At 46.1% G+C, this 27365-nt stretch overlaps 1 protein-coding gene across 3 annotated transcripts in view; it reads right to left on the bottom strand.

Moving 5' to 3' along the window:
• SLC2A9 (solute carrier family 2 member 9) overlaps positions 1-27365 on the bottom strand; it is a 1837553-nt gene that overhangs the window by 1542513 nt on the left and 267675 nt on the right. Inside the window, exon 1 of one of the 3 annotated variants that reach the window (XM_069202841.1) lies at positions 47-140. The exons of the other annotated variants lie outside the window; for them this stretch is intronic. The gene's annotated coding sequence lies outside the window, so the exon portion shown is untranslated. Of the gene's footprint in view, positions 1-46; positions 141-27365 lie in introns of those variants that run through there. 3 annotated transcript variants of the gene reach the window in all.

The raw sequence follows: 27365 nt of genomic DNA, 5'->3' as shown, positions 1-27365 counted from the left end.
GCTTAACAAAACAGCGTAACATCTGCTTGCCCTTGTCTTCACTTACTGGTTTGGTTGGAGCCGCTGACTGCAAAAGACGCTTCGATCAGGAAGGCGGTGGAAGAAGGCTGCTGTGTGTGTGGACTTGTACCTCGCTCAGTTATCAGACAAGCCAGTTATCGAGCAGAGTTCAGGTTAGACCCACTGTAGTCCAAAACACTCCCTTGCAGGGACTTCCCCCGTAAAATGATTCATAGACCTACACATTTTTAGTGATATGCCAATATAACTTGCTGCGGTATGTCATCAGCATTTGCATAGAGCATCCCAACTATACATAGACTTTTAGGTTCTTATTACGAGTGGGTCAAAATTAGTAGTTAGGTGGTATTTAATGCATCAGGTAATTACCAGGCGCGTAAAATATGTCACCCAGGTCAAACCTGCAAGTATTTAACAGGGAAAAGGTGTATTACATTTATCATACTATGTAGATTTTGGCGCTGTATGCATCAAAGTCCACATTATCCTGCAGAAACTCACAGTAGGTGCTATTTATGGCACCCCATAAATAACGTATCTAGGGGTATTGTTTTTTGTCTGTTAAAATAGAAAGAGCCTGGATTCCTACAAAGTCTGAATCAGGGTTTAGTGCACTCAAAAACCAAGGCTATGGGTCCATACAGGTCTCGGGTTTCTTATTGATCCGGAACCGGAGGTAGCTGAGGTGCATTAATGAAGTGGGAGTGTAAAAAAGTACTCATGGGTTTATTGGCCCAGTTTAGTTTACTGTAGAGTCCATTCTTTTATTTTCCACTAGTTTCTAAGGATGAGGCAAACGGTCTATTTGATTATGTCATCGGGGTCAAAGTGTGCTTGATGTCACTTCCGCCACCCCTTGAGTTTTGGGGAATTTGCATTCTTGATGGATCTGGCCCATGAAGTATTTAGTAACGGTGCCTATTTGATTAATAGTAAGGTGTCTCTTGTCTGATATTGTCACAAATATTTTTCCTGTACTCTGAATATTGTATGGGTCGAAGTCTAGGACTTTGCCATGTATTCAATACTGCAAGGGTCGATGGTTGTCCTTTGACGTTGCTGAACTATTGATTAGTTGTGTGGCATTGTTTGTCAAACTTATATCTACGATATTTTATTTCAATGAAAAGTTTACCCTCATTTTTACGTAGATATTGGTGGCTGTGTGTTTTTATCAGAGACATGAACAAGCCATAGGAGGTAAGGGAAACCTCGAGTAGCCTAGAGCACGGGGTAAATAAAGAAAACTACTTTTGGTTTGGCTATAAAACCCGCGTGATTACTTTTTTACATTTGGAAAATAGTTCTGCAAAATATCATTTGGTTCTGTTTTAGGTAAGGAAGATCCTAATACACTACTCTGGAGGAAGCATAGACCTCCACTGTGCTTGATCACTTGCTGCAATTTGTGCTGGTGTTAAAGTATTTTCCAGTCTCACTGAGCCATAAAAGTTTTTGTAAAGTTCTGGCAGAATTTAAATAGTAAATAGTAAATGAGTAAGTGATGTATTGGCAAACATTGCACGCGTTAGAAAGTAATCACTGATAGCAGATCCTGGAACAAAGCACGCATTTTCTCATCTTCAGCACATTTTAAATCATATCATTTATTCTTCAGCTAAGTGCAGGACGTTTACAAATTACCAATATTTGAACAACATGCAACAACTAAAAACCTAAGAACAGAATACCAGAGTACCGATGAAGGTCATCTGCGCACACGCCCACCAAAATCTCAGAACACCAGTGTCAATATTTTGCAACACACTATTGATTTTAGTTTTCATGCACGTTTGCTATCTGCACTTGAACTTCCATTTGTAGGTGGAGTGCCCTTTCACATTTAAGTATCATAAATATTTGCTCCGCTAGGGCTCGATTTCACTTGCTTAGATTCAAATTAAGTTACCAAAACATTAAATTAGCAAATGTAGTTCACAAATCCGATTAATGTGGTACAGTGGAATCTCCTAATTTATGGAGAGCTTTCCTTTACTAAGTTTAATGCTACAGGTGTGTGTGTGTAATGGTGTTGCCATAGGTGTCGCATGTACACGACGATTGGGAAAGTTGTGAATGACTAAAAAGTAGTAGGTTTGTGAGTAATCACAGGACTTCACAGTGGGGGTTCTCATCACATTGGGTTTCTGCAAATTAGTTGTGTAAGAGACTCAACACCACCAACTTGTATATTTCATATGTGAAGAAAAAAATATAAACAAAAAAAAAATACGTGCAATGCACCTTGAATGTAATTCTAAAACTGCAACCCTATGCACACATGGAGGCATTTACGATTTCCATATATTTTGGTGCTTAACCTTAATGGTCTTTGTGAATCGTATGTTGAAGGGGACTTTGTAAAGATTATAGCTGCATTCAAACGACTCAGTAGCTTTTTTGTGAGTTGTTCCTATAATTGTTATTTGGAATGTTTCATGATCTTTAGTTTAGGGAGGTCCTGATTTTTAAGTACCTTATGCGGAAGCTGTACAATAGGACCTCCTGAAACAGGTCGGGTAGTGGCTTCTCTAATAAAAGCACTACTTTTAAAAGATGGCAGCACTATTGCAATTCAGAGCATTAAAGGTGTGAAAGTAAAACATACTGGACATTATTATGCATTTTAATTTCCCAAAATGAATTAAATAAAGGACCATGGTTAAAGAGAAGAGTGCCTGTTGAGGTAATATCAGGAAAATATTGGTATGTACAATAGGAAGAAATGCTACTATGGAGTTGAAAGAAGTGGAGTGAGCAGTTGTTTGCCCCAATCCATCTGGAGCAACTTTTTAAAAGGGAAAATATAAGAGATCACTCACATAAAAATACAAAGAAAACACAAAATATAATTTCCTGAATTTAGTATTTAGGAAAGAGAGAGAGTAGTGTGCAGGGACCCAGAGTTGATACTCGTTAATGTCTGGTAACTCAACTTTGAGACATGTCAATTTTGATGAGCATTGTGCTTCTGGAGAGACATTTATAAAAAGCAAGCTGCTGAAGACAAAGAAGCTACTAACGAGACAATACCCAATGGAATAAAATCATAAAAAATTGAAATTGTTTCAGGAATAATGCCAGTGATGTACTCCTTGAGATAAATAAAAAATCTGCACAAAATCACAAGATGTGTGTCACTGGGCACATCCTGATTTTTTCTAGAATACATATATTGGCACCCATCATTAGACGAAAATAGTGGCAATTTCCACTCTTTGTTCTCTGTAAAGAATCTGTTGGTTTACATGATACTGAGAGCGATACCCAAGTAGACACCTCAAGGTACATTCTAGGACCACTCCACCCTCACTTCATGAAAATTACTCTTATGGGCCTTGTTAGGCATGTAAAAATACCAAACAGTCTATTGTCTGTGCCCATGTCACAAAACAGAGAACAGAGAAGTATAATATGATCAAGAAAACATCACCATGTTAGCCATCTAACATCATAAGAATGCCCCCGAAAGGATGACCTTCACCTTTGATTACCTACCTTCCCTCTTCTGATCTCTGAAACCCATACCCTATAGAAACAGCATTGCCCTAAACTCCATAATTAAAAATCATAATTTCTGATTATTTGACCCCTATTTGAAACATTATCTATACCCTAAGGCAACTTCCCAGACTGCCTCAAGAATGGGAAACCCAACATGGACCCATATGACTCTAGTGCTCCTTCACTAATCTAGCACTCCAGCAGCCCCAAAATCCAGCAATATCCTTAACCGCAGGCTATGTAGATGCAGAGACAGATTGACATGTAGCCTTTTTATAGCCGTCTCCTCCGGTCAACTAAATTTGCCACCGATAGGCCCGGGATCAGCAAAATCCACTGTGGTTAGTTTGAGGGCTTCCTGGGGTGCCACACGGGGCTGGAGTGGAGCGTGGAGAATCAGAACACAGGCGATCTGCTCCACATCCCACTGCTGGTTATCCATAGGGAGGTCTGAGTGTGAAAGCAGATGATGGAATGGTCTGCAATCTGCTTGCAGTAATCAATGGGGAGTTGTGCAGGGGCTTGAGCTCACCTCCAGGAGGCTGAAGAGCTCCCATCTGAACTGAGACTGCACTGTGATCTGTGTGACAGTGTAAATCTCATGGCCAGGGCTCCCCTGAGACCCCAATGATCCAGCTGTTGGAGCCAAGGTAGGTTGACATCCGCACAACAGTGATAGTAAAGGGAGTCCTGGCAGGCCATAGGAACTGTGCAGTTCCTGAGGCCACTGGCGGAGCCCCTTGGACCAGGTCAGCTGCTGAGGACTCCCCAATAAGGGGTGATTGGGAGACACTACCTCATTTGGTGTGAAGCCTGAAGGTCTGTGCACCCTGGAGAAATGGGCAGGTGGTGGGGCCTTTCCCAGCTGATTTGGGTGACCCCTTTGGCCCCCTGCCACCTTGTCCAGTGGGAAACCAGAGACTTTGCAGTGGAACACCTGTTCAGTCACCCAACACCCCTTTAATAGCCAACATCATTCCGCACCTTCGTCCTGGCACCGTGGAAGGACTTCTCATGCCACCTGTTCTGACAGGGCAGGTGGACCATCCAGCTATATGCAATAGAGGCCCTGATCCTTAAGTCCCTCCTTCCCTTTCTTGCTGGCTTACTCTAGGGAGAGAGGAGATCTAGCCCTTAGGCCCTCAAACCACAGTATAGCAATTTGTAGTCACTCTGCATCAACATCATGACCAAACAAGGGAAAATAGATAAGTTCATCAAACTTCTACTATCTGCCGTCAAGGGCAGTGACTCTCAAATGTCTGCAACATCCTCGTTACCAGGCACTGACACAAAGGGACTCTACTGAGGTGATTCTACAGGCAACTGCCAACATAAAACAAGCCCTTAGAATGGCAATAAGGACAGCTGAATGTGTTGTCACACATTGTGTGGTTGTACCACAAGACATGTGAAATGTGGCTGATTTGGTTACTAGTGTGGAGCAGCAAGTCTCAACCTACAAGGTTGAGATGAAGGTCTTCAATATACAGTGCAAAAAACTGGAAACAGCCAGGAGCTCTCTGCCAGGGTGGAAGATGCAGAGAGTAGGTCACAATGCACCAATCGTTGATTCATAGGTTTTCTAGAGGGAGACTAATAAGTACCAGTCCAATCTTTCAAATGTTGGCTGAAGTCCAGGCTCCTTGAGTCTCACCTCTCCTCATTGTCACAGCGCACTTGGTTCTGGCCCAAAATACCCTATCCAGAGCCCTGTCATGCATGTTGGTTGCCTGCTTTCCAAATTATAGAAAGATGGACCTTGTTCTTCAGTTGGTGAAATCTGGTGAGGTCCTCCAGCATGAACTCATAAAATCCTCATCTTTCCCAATTATACTTAAATTGTCCTGCAGCATAAGCACTCCTTTAACAAGTAAAACTTAACCTAAAGCCAATGGACATGCATCCCATGCATATATAACAATAAAACACATCACTTTGAAGCACTCGAGCTGGCCTGGGCAGGAGAAAGCCCAATCATGTCAGGGAGCTCTCCCTACTGGAACACCCAAAGGATGCCATACAAGTCACACATGGCAAAAAAGAGCAATGAAAATGAGGTTGATGTAGATCTCAATCTAGAAGGACCTGGATGCGGATCACCTAGGAAGACAGTCAGAAGCTGGGCACGTACTGTGGACTCATGCAATTGAGACAGGGATAGAGACAGGCATGGTGAGAGTCTCTGTGAGGAGCCCACATTTGGGGGATGTGGTTTCCTCTAACTTTTGTGCCTTCCAACCTCCCTTTTTGTTGACCTCGTTTTTACTGGCTTTAGGACACTTTGCCATTGCTAACCAGTGCTAAAGGACATGTACTCTCTGGCAAAAACATGGTAATATTCGCTTATCCATAATGGACATATTTAATTTACTTATAAGTCCCTAGTAAAGTGCACTACTGGTGCCCAGGGCCCATAAACTAGATGCTACCGGAGGGTCTGCAGCACTGATTGTGTCACCCTATGCAGTAACCCTTCTAACATGACTCATGATTCCCATTGCAGAGCCTGTGTGTGCAATTGTAAACTGCCATGTCGACCTGCCAAGTTAACCCTCTTGCCAGGCCCAAACCCCCCTTTTCAACACATAAGTCACTCCTAAGGTAGATCCCAGACACCTCAAGACAGAATACAGTGCATTTAAAAAGTAGGCCCTGTGCTTTTAAATTTTTCATGTCCTCGTAGTGAAAAATTCTTACATTCATTTTTCACTACTGCAAGGTCTATCTCTCACATAGGATAACATTGGGATTGCCTTATTACATTTTAAATGTGTAAAAGTCAGATTTTAAATTGTAATCCTGAAAATGCCACTTTTAGAATGTTGCTATTTTCTTACTTTAATCATCTAGTGCCATCTGCCTGTCTCTGAATACACATCTGGGTGGGTGACAGCTAGGCTTTTGAGCATTCCCTCCAGACAGCCACTCACAAAGGGAGCTTAGGTGTGACTGATGGGCCATCCTGGGCAGGATGGGAGGGAGCAGCTGACACTTACACCTGAATGGGCTGTGTCGTGATCCCACACAAAGCGCTGTATCCCCCCGTAGTGAGTTTGGAGCTAGGGCAGGAACTCTGTGCATTTCAAAGGCCTCTCTTTTAAGTCTCCAGAGAATACATTGTGCAGACAGATACTGCAGAGCATGCCATAGGGGCTGTGGCCTCACAGCTAATGACAGGGCCTGAATCAGGATGTAGCTTTCATCAGTAGAAGACTAATTCCCAGAGAACAGAGAGGGAATGCAAAAGAAAGGGAAGCCTTTGCTGTGCTCTGGGGTCTGAAGAAGCTGAGACCATACCTTTATTGTACTCACTTCCAGGTTCAGATAGACCACAGGCCCCTCAGATGGTTAACGCAGATGGGGGGTGAGAATCCCAAACTGTTAAGGTGGTCCATCTACCTACAGAGTATGTACTTTACGTGGAATACCATCCTGGAACAGACCACTCCAGTGCTGATATTCTCTCCAAGTTCTTCCGCCTTAGTGATGAGAACTCCCAAAGGGTTTGGAAACTCTTCCCACTATCAGATGAGGGAACACGTGTTAGACCTGGTATCCTTGGGGTGGTTTCTCCTAACTGTTTTGCCTTAAGACCTCCTGTTTTGTTGACCTTGTTTTTGCTGGGTTTAGTACTCTGGGCAGTTTACCACTGCTAACAAGTTCTAAAGTGCATGTGCACTCTGCTGAAAACATGGTAGCATTGGTGTTAGACCTGTCAGCCTTAGGGTGGTCTTCCCCCAAACATTTTGCCTGCTTGCCTCATATTTTTGCTGATTCTTTTTGTTGGCTTTAGGACTCTGAGCCCTTTAGAACACTGCTGACCAGTGCTAAAGTTATTGTGCTTCTCCCTTAAACATGGTAACATTGGTGTATACACAATAAACATATTTAATTTAATTGTAAGTTCCTTGTAAAATGGTATCCCATATACGCAGGGCCTTTAATTAAATACAGCGTCTGCAGCTGTGATTGTGCCACCCATTGAAGGAGCCATTTATACATGTCTCAGGCCTGCCACTGCAGAGCCTGAGTGTGTGTATTGACTGCCACTTCGACTTGGCATTTAAAACCCCATGCAAAGCCTTAAAGTCCCCTTTTATTACATATAAGCGGGCCACTGGAATTATGCAGCAGGAGAGGGGCAAATAATGCAGCAGGGTTGACTAAATCTTGCAGCAAGAAAAGGCAAATTATGCAGCTTACTGTGGCACATTTTGTAACACTACTACTTTATTATTCCATCATAGTTTAACTTGGTAACACTGTCTGGATATTGGCTCTACCTTATTAGTACCAGTCTAACACCCAAATGTAGCAATAAGCATCAGAAGGTTGACCAGTGCAGCTTTGCTAAAAGGCCTTCCGTTGCACAGCAACAAGTGTCGCTGAATTTGTAATAACTTTTGAACTGTTTGAGCTAGAAACAATTGATTTTTGTTAACATCTGCAGATTATGCAGCAGATGAGGGATTATGTGGGAACTTCACCAAATCAATAATTATATTAAAATCACTGCGGCCACACAATTGCATAATTCCTGTGGCCCTGCATATAGGTCACCCTTAGGGTAGACCTTGGGTAGCCCATAGGACAGGTTGCTATGTAACAAAAAGAAAAGGTAGGACATGTATGTTAAAGTTTTACATGTCCTGGTAGTAAAACATTCCCAAAGTCCTTTTTCTCTACTGTGAGGCCTATTCCACTCAAAGGTTAACATTAGGAATTTCTTAATGCACTGTTAAGTTTTAATTCCTGATTGGAAAGGAGTAGCTGGGTCATGTTTCATATCTTTGGAATGGTAATGATGAATCCTCTTTACTGGTAAAGTAAGATTTAACTGTACTATTTTAGAAATGCCACTTTTAGAAAGTGGGCATTTCTCTGCTATTACAGCGCTATGTGCCTACAACCTGTTCCCAATACATGTCTGGGGTGGGTGACAGCTACACTTTGTGCATTCCTTATAGATGACCACAAACACAGGAAGATTAGGTGTGTCTAAGTGCTCATCTGGATTCATCCACACTCTGATGGCTCTTCCAGGGCAGGAAGGGCAGGAGGTGGTGACACTTACACTGGAATAGGCAGTGCCAGTCCCCATACAAAGAGCTGATTACCCTCTACTAATAGTCTGGGGCCAGAAAGAAGAATACTTGTACACTTCAAATACGCTTCTTTGAAGTCATCCCTACTTCAAATGCATATTATGTATAAATACTGGGTCACTGACTTAGGGGTGTGTGGAACTTGTGGAACCTTAGAGTTACATAACCTTTGACTGTGCAACCCTGAGAAAAGCTTACTGCAAAACTAGTCACAAGATTAAAGCTTTTTAAGCAACTGTTTTGGGAAATATGGCTCACTAGAGAGCCTTGTTTTAGTGTGCGCCCCTACTGCGAGTCCTACTGTGCTTGTTTAATAAGGAAAACTAGCAATCCAGAGAAATTCATCATATTCTCCATGCTTGAGTGTCTAGCAGCAGGTACGCAGACACTCTGATGTTTTCTTTTCTAATTCTCTCCCATAATGCTAGCAATTACTTTCACCGAGTGATGCACGTGCGATTTGAGACATAATTATGGGTCAGTGCAAAATCTTAAGGATCAGTTTTCCCTTCTGCCACGCAGCTTGAATTAAAAATCTTCATCTGCAAATTAGTCAGTGCATTCATGAAAATAAGGGTCTTGGAAGACATGCTGCATATATAGAAAAATAAAATTAATGGGACTATTACGGTCATTTTTACCTACTCAGGCGCTTGGAAGCAAGCCATAGTACTCCCAATTCTCATGAAAGACCCATAGTCCCTAGCCAACTACTGGCCTATCTCCTTGTTACCTTACCTGGCAGGAGTCATGCAAAAGTGGATACACCAAATGCTGAGCCACCCACCTCACTGACAACCACCTCCTCGACAATACTCAATCCGGATTCAGGCCCAACCACATTAAAGAGACTGCCCTCATTACCTCCACAGATTACATTAGGTTGAACATGGACATGGGTGTCACCATGGCTTGCATCCTTCTGGATCTTTCTGCAGTCTTCAACACTGTCTCCCACCCCATTCTTATCCAGCGACTGAACAAAGTCGGCATCCAAAGTCTGCATTTTACTCAATTTGCTTCTTCCTGACAGGCCACACCCGATAAGTTAGCCTAGCCTCCTTCACCTTGGATGCTGTCAATTTAATCTGTGGAGTTCTACAAGAATCCTCACTCAGCCACTCACTGTTCAACACCTAAATCACTCCACTCACCTGCATCATTCACACCCATGGAATCTCTGACTAGATGCCAAACACCCAGACCAAATTCTCCGCCTGCATGACCAAAGTTGCTAGATGGATGAAAAGCAACTGCCTTAATCTCAACACAGACAAGACGGAAGTAATAATCTTTGACAAAGACACCTTGCTCTGAGGCTCCAACTGGTGCCTGACAAACTCAGGCCCACACCCCTCCAAGCAATCTACCCAAAGAACCTTTGAATAGTAATGAACAACCAACTCACCATGACTGACCAAGTGAATGCAGTGTCTGCCTTCTGTTTCCAAACACTCAAGATGCTTAAGAAGATCTTCAAATGGCTCCCCACTCCACACCAATACTCACATAAACAAGCTGGACTACGGCAACCCACTCTATGTTGAAGTTAAAGCTCAACTGACCAAACTCCAGGCCATAAGACACTCTACAGCCAGGCTGAAACCTAGCCTCTCACTCTGCACTCACATCACCCTACACCTCAACATCACCACAAACCTCAAAGAGCAAAAAGCTTCTAAGCCACTGTTCAAACTCCTCAAAACCTTACACAACGTTGGCCCATATGCCTAAACAACCACATAAACCTCCAGACACAGCCACTCAGCCAAACTCATAATTGCAAACACCACCGCATATGCAGAACCACATATGGTGGTTGTGCCTTCTCCTACCTCACTGCTGAAGCTTGGAACAACATGTCCATGCACATCTGAGCCTCCTCCTCCTCATTTCTTGAAATCTGTAAGAACTGAAGACCTGGCTCTTTACCTAGCCCTAATCTGGCTCAGTCCATAGAGTCCCTGCTTCAGCACCAGGGTACCCTCCCAGGTCAGGTGGGTGCTATACACATAACATAACGTAATAAACATAACATTGGAACCCATCCATATCCTTTGCTAAATGCCAGCAGTCCCCTATGAAGCAGCACTGGGGTAGGCAGATTTCAGGTTTTACTGTTTTGCATCCCAGCTGTCACTATTAATGATTGACTGTTTGACAACATAGGGTACACCCCCTCATCAGGTTTGAACGTGAGAGCATTGATAAATTCAGCCTGCTAAAACATATATTGCAAGGCAGTACCACACACACTTTAGCGGGTTTCCCAACTGTCATTACTCTGTTGGAATGAGGCGTTAAGGTCTATCAAAATGCAGGCATCCCTAGTGCAGCCACCCCACTTTGACCTGGTACCTGACTTCTCCAGATGACACAGCTTTCTGGGTTGACTCAGTGGGAATATTAACCCTCAGGGATATACGGTTCTCTGATCAAATTAGATCCTATGAAGAGCTCACAAAACATTTTTCATTGTGACAAAATCCCATTTTCTACATTATCTCCATTTAAGTCATGCTGCAAAACACCAGGTCTGCAACTCAAGAGAGTTCAAGAGTTTAATCCCATTAAGGCTAGATTAACCTTGGCCATACTAGGGCATAAAGCTATCTCTAGACTCTATAAAGCATTAATAATAAATGGTCCGTACCCTTTGATAGCACTGTGAAGGATTGGGAATCAAACCTGAGTGAGATGGATGACAAAGACTCACTGGATACTTGCCCTATCCTTACACTTGTATCTAATACAGTTAAAATATCTTCATTGTTTTATTACACACCTGCTAGACTGTGTCACCTAGGGAGATCACAAGAGCCCAATTGTACCAGATGTAAATCCCAAGTGGGTGACTTTCTCCATATGGTCTGTTCTTGCCTCATTGTGGCCAGATACTGGAAAAGTGTGTGTTACACTTTGGGGTTCATTACTGGGTGAGAAATAGAGCTCAGCTCCTAAAATGATCCAGTTAGGAGTTATGTACACCTAGGGTGGCCTGCACCATTATGGCACATTCGTTGCAATTGGCATCCTGGGTGCCAAGAGAGATGTGGCCCAACATTGGCGGAGCACAGAAACCCCTGCATTGAATGAAAAAGCCAAAGGCATGGACTTTTGTCAAAATCAGAGCAACTGGTTTAGAATGCCTGAGGCGCAATATGGAAATGTGAAAATATGGAGCCAGTGGAGAAGCCACCTTCCGACATTGTGATGTCTGGGCAATGCACTACTCAAAATAATCTGCATTGAAACCCCTCACTCTGTATTTATTGGATTCTGCTATTTTAACAATATTATGCAATTAATCTGTCACAAACAATTAGTGATTGTAATTCTCAGAGTACTTATTTCTGCCTACTTGATTATGTTGTTTTTGTATTATCACAATTCTTTAGTAGTTTGCATCAAACTGAGTAAAGAATACAATAAGAATATCTGACCAATAGGGATACGTAGTGTCAAAAAAAATGTTGAGGGCTCAAATATATCTTCAAAGGCTATTTAACAAAATCCCAGATGTAACAAAAATGATCACTTGATGGCAATGTGAAGAAAAAAAGAAACATAACAGTGCAGTCCATGGTTTCTGATGCCCGAAAAGGAAACAACATCGAAAATCAATCTTCTTGTGAATTACCCTAAGTGCAACCCTGTTGGAAAAAGCCCTCTCCGAAGGGTCACCCCAGACTTTTTGCTTTTCTCCTCTTCTTTTTCTGACCTCATTTTTGCTGGCTTTAGGACTCTGGATACTTTACCAATGCTAACCAGTGCTAAAGTGCATGTGCTCTCGCCCTAAAAACATGGTAACATTGGCTCATACCCAATTGACATAATTAATTAGCTTGTAGGTCCCTAGTAAAGTGCCCTACATGTGCCCAGGGCTTGTGATTTAAATGCTACTGGTGGGCCTGCAGCACTGATTGTGCCACCCACATAAGTAGCTCCATAACCATGTCTCAGGCCTGACATTGAAATGCCTGTGTGTGCAGTTTCACTGCCACTTTGACTTGACATTTAAAAGTACTTGTCAAGCCTTAAACTCCACTTTTCCTACATATACACCACCTGTAAGGTAGGCCATAGTTAACCCATACAGCAGGGGACTATGTAGGTAAAAGGCAGGACATGTACATATGGGTTTTATATGTCCTGGTAGTGAAAAACTCCTAAATTCGTTTTCCACTACTGTGAGGCCTGCTCCTTTCATAGACTAGCATTAGGTCTACCCTCATATACTGTTTGAGTGGTATATTCTGGTCCGGAAGGCGTAACCAGGTCATATTTAGTCCAGAATGGTAATAGAAAACCCTGCTTATTGATCAGGTTGGATTTTATATTACTATTTTAGAAATGCCACTTTTAGAAGTGAGCATTTCTCTGCAATTAAGACCATCTGTGCATTAGATCCTGTCTCCAATCAATGCCTGGTCTGTGCTGGTTGATAGCTCCCTTGTGCATTTCACCCAGATAACCACAAACACAGGACACTGAGAAGCACTCTGCCTTCCCCAAAAGTGCTTTCAAGGGCTTGAGTTGAGCATGCCTCCTGTTTTCTCAGGGCCAAAAAGACATTGGCCCTCATTATGACATTGGTGGTAAATCCCGCTTACCACTGCAGTGACGACCTCCAACAAACCACGACGGTGGCGAACATCCGTTTGCCATATTATGACACACACACACCAATCCAACATACTACAGCCACACACACAAATCCGCCAGCCCAAAGGTCAGTGATAAAGTGGCGGTCCCAACAACTATACTGTTATGCCAACAAAACAACACCCATCACATTATGACCCACAAATCACCAGTGCGGACATTCAACAGCGGTAAACCATTGATGGTACATACCACAACCCTTTGCGAATACATATTGTTAGAAATGGGGTTTCTGGTTGGCTAGGGTATGCACCTCAGCCAGGCAGAACTTACCCACTCTAGTCAGGGCAAGGGAGTTACACGTCCAAGATAACCCCTGCTCACCCCCTTGGTAGCTTGGCACGAGCAGTCAGGCTTAACCCAGAGGCAATGCGTAAAGCGTTTGCACAACACACACATACATGTGACGCAATATCCCCACCACAAAGGAAACACAACACCAGATTATATGAAAATACACTGTATTGTACACAACGTAATTATTAGACCAACATCACATAACAGTACTATCCTGCTACCTTAGCAGTTGTCAGAACATTACACATTAGTTACTCTGCAAACTAGCAGTAGTCACACATAACACACAGGTTACTCAGTATTCTGCAACATCAGCAGTAGTCAGGAAACACGTTATCACATTAGAACACTTGTCATAAACATATCATAAAACGCCCATAGAAGGAACATTAGAAAACCTATGGCAAGTTAGGGAAACATATTAGCAAGTCATGCCCATAAAAGGAACATGTGCACACATATGTCAAAGCATCATAATACAGGTAGGCAATACATCATAATTAATAAAGTCTGTAGCAAGAACTTCAATTATGGGTATATTGGCCCTTTTAAAGGTACCTGACTTGATGAAGAGGCACTCCCAGTGCCTAAAACGAATAATGGGGCCCCCGGCGCTCTTCTGCGCAAAACGGGGGCCTCCTTAACCATGGCAGATAGAGAGGGGCGGCACGCACCCTCTCTGACTCCTTGACGGGCCCCTTCTGGGACCCGTAATCACTGGGGCCCCCCCTGGACCTCCACCGGCCCTCCTGAGGGGGGCCCAGGTCGCCCAATAAGTTTAAATGGTGGAGGGGGCGATCGCGCCCCTAGGGCAGTGACCGGGGAGAAGGGAACTCCCGTTCCTCCCCGTGTCCTGCGTGCCAGGGGGGCAGCCGCCCTTGTCCGCGGTGCGGCTGCCCCAAAAGGAAGTATAAGGAGCAGGGACCTCCGTTGAGGTCCCTCGCCGGCTTCTTGCGGCAGCTGCACCCGGCCTGGTGCACGAACCGCTTCCCTGCCGTCCCTCGTCCACGAGGGAGGCAGTTTCGGGAGCGGGTGCCGGCGTGTGCCCCGGGGGCGCTCCGTAGAGCGCGCGTCACCCGGGAGCACGACAGGAGCGGCCCTGCTCCTCTCTGCAACTCCGGCAAGTGCCCCGGGGGCACAATGAGCAGCGCGGTCCTTGCGACCGTTCTCAATGCGGCGCCCGGGCCGCGGCGGTGATTCTGCACCATATAAAAGCGCTGAAGAGGGCGCGAAGGTCTTCCCCTAAGCCCGGGTTGCGGCGGTGATTTTACTCCACAACAAAGCGCCGTAGGAAGGCGCCACGGTCCTCCTTTACGCCCGGGTTGCGGCGGTGATTTCCTTTCGGTATGGAGGAGCGTGTTTTCAGCTCCAAGAAGAGGCGCTTTCCCAAGCGCAGATTTTGGCAAACCTTTGAAACACTACTTGTGTTTCCGGATCAATGCAGGGGTCAGGGGCACTGCACCCTGCCCCTGGGGAGTAGAGTCCCTAGAACAGGGCCACAGATGGAGGGCCCAACAACAGGCCAGCACAAAGGGGGGTGCAGGCTAGGTGCAAGTCCTTCTCAGCCACCAGGCAGGTTACAGGTCAGCACAGCATCAGCAGTCCATGGCGGTTCCTGGTGAGTCCTTCCAGTAGTCTGTGTCCAGTTCCAGGTAAGTTCAAAACGTCTCCAAATTGTGGGGAAAATTCCCCTGTACTTATAGTCAGTTCTTACAGTGTTTTACAGTGGTAGGGAGAGGAGGTTCCAGCCAGTTACAACTGGTTCTGGGAGTGCCCCCTCTCTCCTTTCAGCACAGGCTCCAAACATCAGTGGGGGGTTAACAACCCTATTGTGTGAGGCCAGGGCACAGTCTTTACAAATGCAGGTGTGCCCCGCCTCTCCCTTCTCTCAGCCCAGGAAGACTATTCAGTATGTAGATGCACCTCTGTGACACCTCCACCCTCCCTGTGTACAGGCTGTCTGAAAAGTATGCACAAAGCCCCAACTGTCACTCTGCCCAGACGTGGATTGGAGTCAAGCTGCAAAACACCAGAGTCATAAGCACAGATAAATGCGCACTTTCTAGAAGTGGCATTTCTGTGATAGTAATAAAAAATACACCCACACCAGTAAGCAGTATTTATTATCACCATCACAACCATACCAAACACGCCTACGCTACCCCTCATAAATCAGACAATACCCCTTACACATAAGGCAGGGCATTTCTAATGCAATCCTATGAGAAGGCAGCACTCACAGCAGTGAGACACCAAGTTAGGCTGTTTGTCACTACCAGGACAGGCCATGCAATATGGCACATGTCCTGCCTTTCTACATACATGGCACCCTGCCCATAGGGCTAGCTAGGGCGTACTTTAGGGGTGACTTACATGTAGTAAAAGGGGAGTTCTGGGCCTGGCAAGTAAATTTAGATGCCAGGTCCCTGTGGCAGAAAACTGCGCACACAGGCCCTGCGCTAGCAGGCCTGAGACAGGTTTGAAAGTCTACTTCAGTGGGTGGCGCAAGCAGAGCTGCAGGCCCACTAGTAGTAATTAATTTACAGGCCCTGGGTATAGAGATACCACGGTACAAGGGACTTATAGGTAAATTAAATATGCCAATTAGGTATAAGCCAATCATACCAACTTTAGATGAGAGAGCACCTGCACTTTAGCACTGGTCAGCAGTGATAAAGTGCTCAGAGTCCTAGAGCCAACAGCGAGAGGTCAGAAAAAAACAGGAGGAAGGAGGCAAAAAGACTAGGGATGACCATGCGTATGGCCAAAAGTCCAACACATATCATTGCCACGAGAATGACACCAAGACCACTGCGACAACATGACACACACACCACTTACACCCATGCATCCCTCACGCACCTCACATCACACACCCCACCACATTACTCAACACACTCTCACCAACACACACCACACAACATCCATGTCCCCACAAAGGCACCCCTGTTTCACTGATGAGGAGTTAAGGGTCATGGTGGAGGAAATAGTCAGGGTAGAGCCACAGCTGTTTGGAGCACAGGTACAGCAGATATCCACTTCAAGGAAGATGGAGCTATGGTGGAGAATCGTGGACAGGGTGAACACTGTGGGACAGCATCCAAGAACAAGGGACAACATCAGGAAGAGGTGGAATGACCTACGGGGGAAGGTACGTTCCATAGCAGCAAGGCACCAGCTCGCCATACAGGGGACTGGCAGTGGACCCCCACCTCCTCCCCCACAGCTCACAGGCATGGGAGGAGCAAGTCTTGGCAACACTGCATCCTGAGAGACTCACTGGAGTAGCAAGAGGACTGGACACTGGTAAGTCAATTACCACTTATCACCTCCCATACCTGCGTGCCATCTCACACCCTCACCCTCACTCCCATCACTCCACTCCGTCCCACATACTGCACCTACACATATGAATAACCACAATGCCAAGACCTGCATGCTATGCCTATGCATGGACAGCCCTCCCAGCCCTGCATTGGCAACCATCACCAAAGCATGCACAGCATAAGGAAACTAACAATGCCACAATACACAAGCAAAAGGTGGGAGGGCAACACCAACGATAGAAGGGATGCCAGGGATGTACAATATGTCACACACATGAAGCATAATAAATCAGTTACATCCCCACAGGTACCCCAGCCAATGTCAGCAGAGAGGAGTTGCCACGACTCTCCACTCTCTCAACAGAAGATGTCCCCGTTATGACAGTAACTCTGGACTTCAGGATCTGGATGACCTCCCCATCAGGGATCACTGGACAGCCGGTCACCCAAGCCCACTCACAGTCCACCACAGAGCCTCCTGATCAGGATCCAACACCACAGCACCCACCCAGCTTACCCACACCTCTGTCCCCAGGACACGTCAATCAGCAGTGTGCCCACACTTCATACCCAAGACAGTCATGGACCCGGGGTCACTGTTCAGGGTACAGAGGCACAGGCCAACAGGGACACTGGGAGGCCTGCTGTGTGCCAAGAGGAGGACAGGACCAGGGAACTGACTCTCCAGGAGGCACTCTCCGAGATCCTGGGATCCTACCAACATTCCCAGGACACGATGCGCCAGATCCTTGACAACGTGCAGGAGAACAGGCTGCTGCAGGAGGGACAGTATCAGGGGATCAGGGAGGACTTGCAGGCCATTAACACCACCCTGATCTCCATAGCAAGGGTGCTGGCAGACATGGCCAACATCATGAAGAAGGCAACAGCACACCAGCGGGCCCCTACCACTAGCCAGTCCATTGGCCGGCCCTCCACATCCGCTGCAGCTAGTGGGATGGAGGCCCCGCCACAGGACCCACAGGCCAACAGCACCCCTGCCCCTGCAGAAGGTGAACCACCCCGCAAACGTTTCCTGCGAACCAGAGGAAGCCAGAGACACTTGCTAAGACCACCACCAGGAAATGAGACTCTCCTGATTGCCCCCCTTGTGTCCCACACTGTCACCTTGTCCATTTTGAACTGCCTTTGTTCCCCTTCCTATGACCCCTTGGACACTGCACCTGTGCTACAAACAGACTAGAACAATATCCTGGACTTTCCTCCATCGTCACCCCATTCCATTGCACTTTCCCCTCAATTTCTTAGCACTACAATAAACACCCTTGAACACAACTTGACTACTAGTTGAAAATGTGTATTTATGAAAACAGTCACATCTAGTACAAATGAACTGTACACTGTGAGAGCATAGAAATAATGACCTGTAGCTGTCTGTACACATTTGTTATATCACCAACATCTGTAAAGTGACAAACCATAGGTGACAGTAAGTTGAGATGCAAAGGAAGTTAATGCCATCGTGCTGCAGCCACACAGAATACACCAATAGTCATAGGAATGTGCAGTTGCAATGTCTCACGTATGTGTCATTGGAAGTAATGGCGGATAACTGATGTTCTGTTGTCCTCAGCCTCATCCTCAGCCTCTTCATCCTCACTGTCCTCAACGTCTACTGCTGCCACAGGGGCATCTCCAGTCTCCTCCTCCTGCAGAAAAGGTAGACGGCGTCTGAGGGCCAGGTTGTGCAACATGCAGCATGCCACTGCAATCTGGCAGACCTTCTCTGGTGAGTAGCACAGGGATCCACCTGTCAGATGGAGGCACCCGAACCTGGCCTTCAGGAGGGCGAAGGTCCTCTCGATGATCTGTCTGGTTTACCCATGTGCCTCGTTATAACGTTCCTAAGCCCCTGTCCTGGCATTTCTCACAGGGGTCAGCAGCCACAATAGATTTGGGTAGCCAGAGTCACCTGCAAGTATTGAGGGAGCACATTTAGCCTCACACAATCCTATGGGGCTAACACCAGAAGGCATACACTAACATACAGTTGGTGGGGACCAAGGCTCACCTGTTAGCCACACCCTGTGCCTCTCTAGTTAGGCCATCACATTTGGGATGCTGCTATTCCTCAGAACAAAGGCATCATGCACCAACCCAGGATACTTAGCATTGACGTGGGAGATGTACTGGTCCGCAACACACACCATCTGCACATTCAGTGAGTGGAAACTCTTACGATTCCTGAACACCTGTTCATTCTAGCGGGTCTTCCACCTGGGGGAAAGAAATGTAGGTTCAAATGTGTTTTACCAGGGCAGACAACTCTCTTGCCAGCACGATTGAGAACATTGGCTCTGACGTTCCTGCTGCCAAGCCCACTGTCACTTGGAAAGAACCAGTTGCCAAGAAATGGAGCACTGACAGCACTTGCACAAGAGGGGGGATCCCAGTCGATGCTGGATAGATGAAATCAGGTCTGGCTCGAATTGGGCACACAGCTCTGTGATTGTGGCCCTGTCCAGTCTGTAGGTGAGGATAATGTGCCTGTCCTCCAGTGTAGCTAAGTCCACAAGGGGTCTGTACATGGGGGTATGTCTCCACCTCCTATTCATCCACAATGGTAGGTATCTAAGGGACACAAGAGTGAGTAGACTGTCACAACTGGAAGAATGGAACCACAACTTCAATGCACTTGGTGCACTTATGTAATGGGACAGTGTTAATGGCGAGGTATGTGCCAATCTAATCTGTGATGCGGTTAATGTCAATATGATTGGTTCCCCCTACCCCTGAAATTGCGACCGTCTGTTCTGTATGGAGGGACAGGTGGAAGTGAGGTATTTCCGCCGACGTTGGGTTTGTGGTGGAAGGCGGTCTTGCACCGCCGTGCAAATCCTCATTTGATAATATGCGGCTCTATGGAGTACAGTGGCCAATGGGGATCTGCGCCGGCGGTGACGGTGTACACCGCCGCGGACGTGACTGTCATTTTCTATCTGATTCCTCACTTGTTTCCTGACCTTCAACAGGAGAACACCTACACTGCATGTGCTGCTGTGACATGTGTCTGGAACCCACCATGACCCGTGTGACATGGGAAAGGGCCCATGCCTTCACTTTGGAGGAGTTTGAGCGACTGGTGGATGGGGTCCTACCACAGAATGGACTGCTGTATGGGCCCCCAGACCAACAGGTGAGTACACATTGGGCATGATGCATGTAGGAAGGATGCATGGGGCTGTGTGTGCAAGCATCATGTCATCAGGGGCAGGGGAATGTCTTGTGGTGGTGTACATGGTCTGCGCCGGGCGATGTGTGTGGCAATGGTAATGGAAATGGGTATGGTGGGCCATTTGTGTGACCGGCTGGATTGTTTGTTTAATGGTGTTCTCCTGACTGTATTGCCTCTGCAGGTCAGCGCCCATCAAAAGAAGGGATTATGGCATGCCATTGCCAATGATGTGCGGACCCTGGGGGTCTACGGCAGTTGGAGCACTCACTATCGGAAACGGTAGGAGGACCTGAGACGCTGGGCACAGAAGACCACAGAGGCCCAGCTGGGGATGGCCTCCCAAATAGGAAGGGTGCCAGTCAGAACCTGCCCCCCCCATGGCCTGCACACTGGCGGTGGCCTACCCTGAGCTGGATGGGCACTTGAGGGAATCACAGCAGCCACAAGGGGGTGAGTACAGTGGGTATCATTAAAAATTTTGGCAGGTGGGGTGGGATCCGGGTGGTGGATGTGAGTTAGTGGGTGGCCCTAAGACCAGGCCAGACATTGCAGCGTGGGACAACTCTAGGGTAATGGGTGTATATCAAATTATGGTAACCTAGCTTGTTAGCAGTCCATATCAGGTAGGGCATCATGGGTCCCAGGAGGGGTGCAGTAGGTGGTGTGTGGTCCTTATCTTGCCTTAGCATCTAGCTATATTACTGGCATTGCAATGCATAGTGCTTAGGCCTGTTCACTGTGTGTGATGGTACTGTGTATGCCAACTGTGGTGTTGGTGCAGTCATTGACCCAGTGTTTCCTTTGTCTCTCTCTCTCACTCTTTTTTGTTCTGTCATTCTGTCCTTGTGTGCATTAGCATAATCTGGCGGTGGAGCAGGGGCACCGGCGACAGAGGGAGCTGCATCCCACAGGACCCAGGAAGCAATGTCCACCGATGCTGAGGGAACTAGTGGGATGGAGGGCGAGGGGAGCACCATGGTGGAGACAGGAGGTGACAACACAGACTCAGATGCCTCCTCCGATGGAAGCTCCCTGGTGGTGGCGGACCCCTCTGTGACCACCCCAGATGCAGGTACAGCCACCACCCATGTGCCAGCACCGCCCTCCCAGTAGCCCCTCAGCGAGCTGCCCGTGCCCGCTCACCCAGGAGGGTGGGCATCTCCTTCGCCCCAGGCACGTCAGGCCCTGCCCCAGTGAGCCCTGTTGCCCTGAGTGAGGAGGCTATTGACCTCCTGAGATCCATCTCTGTAGGGCAATCAACCATTGTGAATGCCATCCAGGGGTGGCATCCCAGATGCAGCAATGCAATGCATTCCTGGAGGGCCTTGACTGTGGATTGGCGGCCCAACAGAGATCGATTCAGGCTCTACCCTCCTCTCTGATGCTAGCCAATGTCCCTGCTTCTACCGTCCCTCTTCAGCCACTACTTCCCAGCCCCATTCTCCTCAACCCCATCCCACGCACAAATACTGACAAGCATGCACACAAGACAACACCCAAGAGTGGCACAGGCAAACAAAAGCACCAACATTCATCACAGAAGCACACACACAAACACCAGACAGTTGCAGACACAACAACATCCATTGCCTCCACTGTCTCCCCCTCTTCCTCCTCCTTCATCTCCCTCCCAGTCACATCCACACTCACACCTGCATGCACTATATCAACATTCACCACCAGCATCACCACACCAAGCAGCACACACACACCTTACTAGCAGACACCTCCACAACATCCATGCACGCGTCCACTGTGTCCTCTCCCACCCTGTCTATGCCCCCCTCCTAAGGGACACAAACGCAAGCACTCACACACCCAACAGCCATCCACCTCACATCAGCATACTGCCCATGTACCTGCACCCAAATCCAGCAGACATACACCTTCAACCACTCCCTCAACCTCCACTCCTATCACTACTCCCTCCTCCCGCCCCACCGTCCCTAAGAAGCTTTTCCTTCCCCAACTTGACCTCTTCTCTCCCTCTCCACCCGTCCTGCCCATAAGAGCAGGGTCACAACAACCCAGCCCGGCACCGAAGCCAAACAGTCCACGGGGACAGTGATGGCACCACCTAGTCATGGTGGAAAGGATACCACACTTCCATCCAAGAAGGGGAAGGAGCCTGCATCTCCTGCCAAGAAGGGGAAGTAGCCTGCACCTCCAGCCAAGAAGGAGAAGGAGCCTGCACTTCCAGGCAAGAATGGGAAGGAACCTGCACCTCCAGCCAAGAAGGGGAAGGAGCCTGCACCTCCTGCTTTGAAGGAGAAGAAGCCCTCGACTCCAGCCTAGAAGGCTAAGGACCATGCCCTATATCATGGAGAAGAGGAAGCCCTCTACTCCAGCGGAGGCTGTCAGGGTGACACGTCCACCACCACCACTGGTCACGGGGCCGCCACTGCCAGCTGAGGAAGTGCAGCCATCACCACATGCAGAGGCTGCCCAGGAGGCAACTCCATCTGCCACCACAGTGCAGCCATCACCACCTGCAGAGGCTGCCCAGGAGGCACCTCCATCTGCCAACACACTACAGCCATCACCACCTGCAGAGGCTGCCCAGGAGGCATCTCCATCTGCCACCACACTGTAGCCATCACCACCAGCTGAAGCCATGTAGGCTACCCTCCAGGGGCTGCTGTATGAGGGGTCCCCTCCAGAACCAGTGGGAAAGTCAGCCACCTGAGAGACTGTGGCCTTGCACTCCCCAGGACAGAGAAATGGGCATTGAGCCCCCTCCATAACCAGTGGGCAAGTCACCCACCTGAGAGACTGTGGTCTTGCCCCCCCGGCAGAGAAATTAGCATGGAGCCCCCTCCCTGGTCATAATTTGGTGGTAATTACCACCAGCCTGTTGGCGGTATTACGGCCACTTTATCACTCACCACCAGGGTCATAATGAGGGCCTTTATGTCTTCAGGAAATTCTTGTGCATCGAAAATCGATGCACCGCCTGCCAAAATCAATGTGAAGCCTGCATTGTGACCAAGAAGTCGCTGCACAGGTGACCGGAATGATGCAGCCCGACTGGAAATTCGACGAGGTGCCTGCCTTGTGACGAAAAATTGGAAGCACCACCTACTGGATCGATGCAATGCCCGTGCCTTCGTCCAGCGCGTCAAAGATTTTCCCCACATCATCCCTGGGTGTCAAAATATCCCAGCACCACTGTGAGGAATCAATACTGTGTGCTGAAAAATAACACAAACCCCTTGCAGCGTGGAAAGAAACAACGCATCATCCTTGCCGCATCGAAAAATTAGACACAACACCCTATTTTTCCATGTATCTCCTCCTCTGCATTCTCTGTGCGATCGTTTTTTACGCTTATCAGGTACTGTGAGTAAAAAAAGAGACAATTGTTTCTTTTTAAGGATTGAGACTCTTTTAAACCTTTTAAAAGTGATATTTCAACTTGTGCTTATTGGATCTTTGTCGATTTGACCTTATTTTATTCAGATAAATATTATCTATTTTTCTTAACCTGTGTGGTGCAATTTTGCGGTGTTTTCACTGTGTTACTGTATGATTTATTGCACAAATACTTTAAAGATTGCCTTCTAAGTTAAGCCTAACTGCTCAGTGCCAAGTTACCAGAGGGTGGGCACGGGGTAATTTGGATTGTGTGTGACTTACCCTGACTAGGATTATGGTCCCTACTTGGAGAAGGGTGTATACCTCTGCCAACTAGAGACCCCCTTTCTAACAAACCCTAAATGATGAACAAGCAACAATTGTCAAATGAGGCTGGACAGTGCAAGGTTCAGAATCAAAGATATAACATCTTAAGAGGGGTATACAATGAATAGGGAATGCCCAAAAACAGAGATCAAGGTAACATGCAGATGCATATTGGATGATTAGACAATTATATAAACCCTTAGGAAAGAATTCCCAGATGTCGTCAAAGGTCTGAAAGTTATAATTTAGCTTAGAACTCAAATGCTCGAACAGCGCCATATCGTACATAATTTCCACTCATGACTGGAATGAAGGAGTCTGAATTAATTATGTTGTTAATGTATTAATATTGAAAAAAATGAAAAAAAGGTGCATTATGCATCATAGGCCAAGGCAGAGCTGGTTTCCCTGATCTCTTTATTTCTCAGTGTCCCTAAACACTGTTGATAACTAATGAGCACAGTCCACCTGAATGGGTTTCAAAGAATGTATATGGTAGTGGACTAAGTCATATCTAACAAGCAGATACCAGCCCAGCCACAAGATGGGCGGATATGCCCAGACATGGGCCCCTTGCACACTGTATAACTGGAACCAAGCTATACCTGGCTGATGAGCCCTAACTAGGGCAAAAATGGTCCTGGGTTGCTTGTGTTCTGGTTCAGGTAGGTCCCGGCAGACTCAATACAGATTTGTATATAGATGGGCCCAAACCGAGGTGGCATGGTGTGCAAAAACATTGGATTGGGATTGGATCCGAGTAATTACCAGTGCTTGAAATTAATTCAAGCATTCCATATATCACTTTTTTGAATACTATACACCAGCCTTAATGAGCACATCCTACTTGAATGGGCTTCAAATAATGCATAATGAAGTGGGTCAACTCATATCTAACAAGCAGATACCAGCCAAGTCTCCATATCAAACTAAACACCTGTGGCCTTCACCGTACCATACAGTTCAGTCCTCTCTCCGGTGAATATCAACCTCAACATTGAGCCCTTCTCAGTCATGGAAACCTACATACATGACTATGCAAATGACAGACAGATCGACCTGAAAGTGTCACACGACACAATTTTCATCTTCCTAAGGACTGTCCCACCACCATCTGAGACTGTACATCTAAGGACCAACACAAACTCTGCTCAGCCCAAAAAAATGGTATCCTCATTTGATGAATCAACAATAAACCATTCAGAATGTTTTGTGTCAATGAATATAGATGTCTTAACATCCTAACCTACCAGCAGTATCAAGTCACTTGGCTTGCCTCAGATTCAAGACACATATCTCTCATATCCCTCAAATGCAAAAAACGACATAACACCAACAGAAAGCTGTTTCAAAAAGTTAAGTCCATGTTTCCATGTTCATACTTCAGAACTGCTGTACACGATTTGGGGCTGTTGCACCATGACTATATACTGCTGAGAGGAATGCCAGAACTCACCCTCTCCACACTAAAACAGATTGTCCATGCTGCAGCTTACCAGATCATGTATGCCTGAAGGTTAAACAGGATCATAACCAGTCTCAAAGAACTCCAATCCCTCTCATTGACAGCCTTTATTACCTTCAAGAAGTGCTGAACAACTTACAGAACACACCGCAACAGTTCCTTACATGACCTCCAAAATCAAAATCTTTAATGTCATCCACACTTCCAGAAATTGCATTATTGAAAAATATGAAATATAGGAAGACAAGCAGACAGAAAGTCATCTGAGAATCCTAGAAGATTCCAGTCCAGGTGTGAAAAGCATATTTACCCTTCCTCTTATGCAAGTAAATGAAGACACTTCTCTTCAGACAGCCACATGATAATATCTCTCTTCTAGACTCCACTCTCCATTTCCCATATATCCCTGTATATTACTATAAATAACTTTATACTTTTCGTACAGCAGTGTTGCTTTGTAGCTAAGTTTGCAAGCTATAAGAGGCATGAACACGTGTTGCTTTCATAGTAAGAGTCAATCAACAGGGAGTACATGGCAATGACAACTTTTCACAGTGCAAGGATGAAAGGTCAGCTATTGAGACATATTAAGAAAGGAAGGAAGCACAGGAATTCTTGCAAAAAAGTTAATCTAACATGTGAGAAAGCAGACATGAATTACAGAATAATTGATAGGTCACAAAAGGACATCCAGTCTTTAGGAAAGAAATTAACCACAGTTAAGGATGCAGAGATGTCTCGATGTATTCACTTTTTTGGAATAACTAATTAATAAGCATTATGACATGTGGAACTATCTTGTGATTTTACAGAGCCCATTCTAGCAGGGGGTAGCCTTTATCTACAACGTTCTCATTTGGATTTTGTACATCGAGGGTGGAATTCTTGTGGGGCAAAACACTCTTGAGTACATAGATTTAGGGGCTACACTCAATTGAAACATTTGATGAAAATTCTGAATTGAAAATAAAGTATTTCCCAGTATAACTTCCTTGCTTGCAGAACATGCACCAACTTGCATAGGGAAGTGTAATACTACAGCTTGGAGAGCATCGTCCCCCATGAAATCAATCAAACGTTGGCAAACTCAACAGGTGAGATGCATGTGCTTGAAAGGTCTTTCACAAACCTAAAGTGGCACAAGCTGTTCTAGATGTCCCTCTTACATCTGATACAAATGCTTGAATCTTCTTACACAAAGATGGAGTACCGCCAGGTCTTACTAGATGTCCCGCTCATGTCAGGTAAAAGAACTTCGAAAAGTCATTCGCAAACGTGGAGCCACACAGGCTGCTACTAGTTGACTTTCTTGAGTCAGACACAGGTTCTTGAAATATCATTCACAAACTGCAGTACCAGAAGGCATTACTTGATATCCCTCTAGTACTTTAAAAGTATTTGACAAGGATGCAGTAGTGCAAAGTGTTACTACTAGATGTCGTTCCTAAATACAAAACTGTGCTCTATCAAGCTGCAGTACCTATGGCTGTTACTGGAGGTCTGGGAGGAGCACACAACTGCCGTTTCAATCTTAGGATTTAAGACAATTATGAAGAGAGAAGATCCTTTTAAATGTCTCCTTTTGTTAAGACTGGAAAAAATCAATAGGAAAAAATGACGGTGCTTTTGTTCAGCACAGCAGGTGGTATAGAAGTCTAAATAAACAAGCAAATGATAGGTTAGATGATGATATTCAATATTACGGTGTTTAGTGCGTACGTTGTACGCTATGGAAGAATCCAAAAAAAAACTAATATACATTGCTATTACCAGTCACTGGTCAAAATCATGCTTTCATCTCTTTACCTGCTGCTTGTTGTGAATCCTTTGTTGTATGGCCACTTGAAGCAAGTAAAACACTAAAATCAATAAAGCAAGGGAAGAGAGTAGAACTTACTGTTACTAGAAGATTTTCTCCATTCACATGCAAGCCTATAATGTACCAGACTGATTGCATTTCCATAGGCTTTTGTTTGACATTCTAGAGGTAGCCAACACTAATCCCCCAACCTTATGATAAAACGCATTATAGAAGAAAGCAGATGCCTTAGAATGTCTTTTTTGCTTAAAATCCAATGGAGCAGTGCCAAAAAACTCAACTG

Source organism: Pleurodeles waltl, chromosome 1_2 (assembly GCF_031143425.1).
Source record: "Pleurodeles waltl isolate 20211129_DDA chromosome 1_2, aPleWal1.hap1.20221129, whole genome shotgun sequence".
Lineage (NCBI taxonomy): Eukaryota > Metazoa > Chordata > Amphibia > Caudata > Salamandridae > Pleurodeles > Pleurodeles waltl.
Note: the sequence above shows the minus strand (reverse complement) of the source record. Positions and strands in the feature narration are given on the sequence as shown.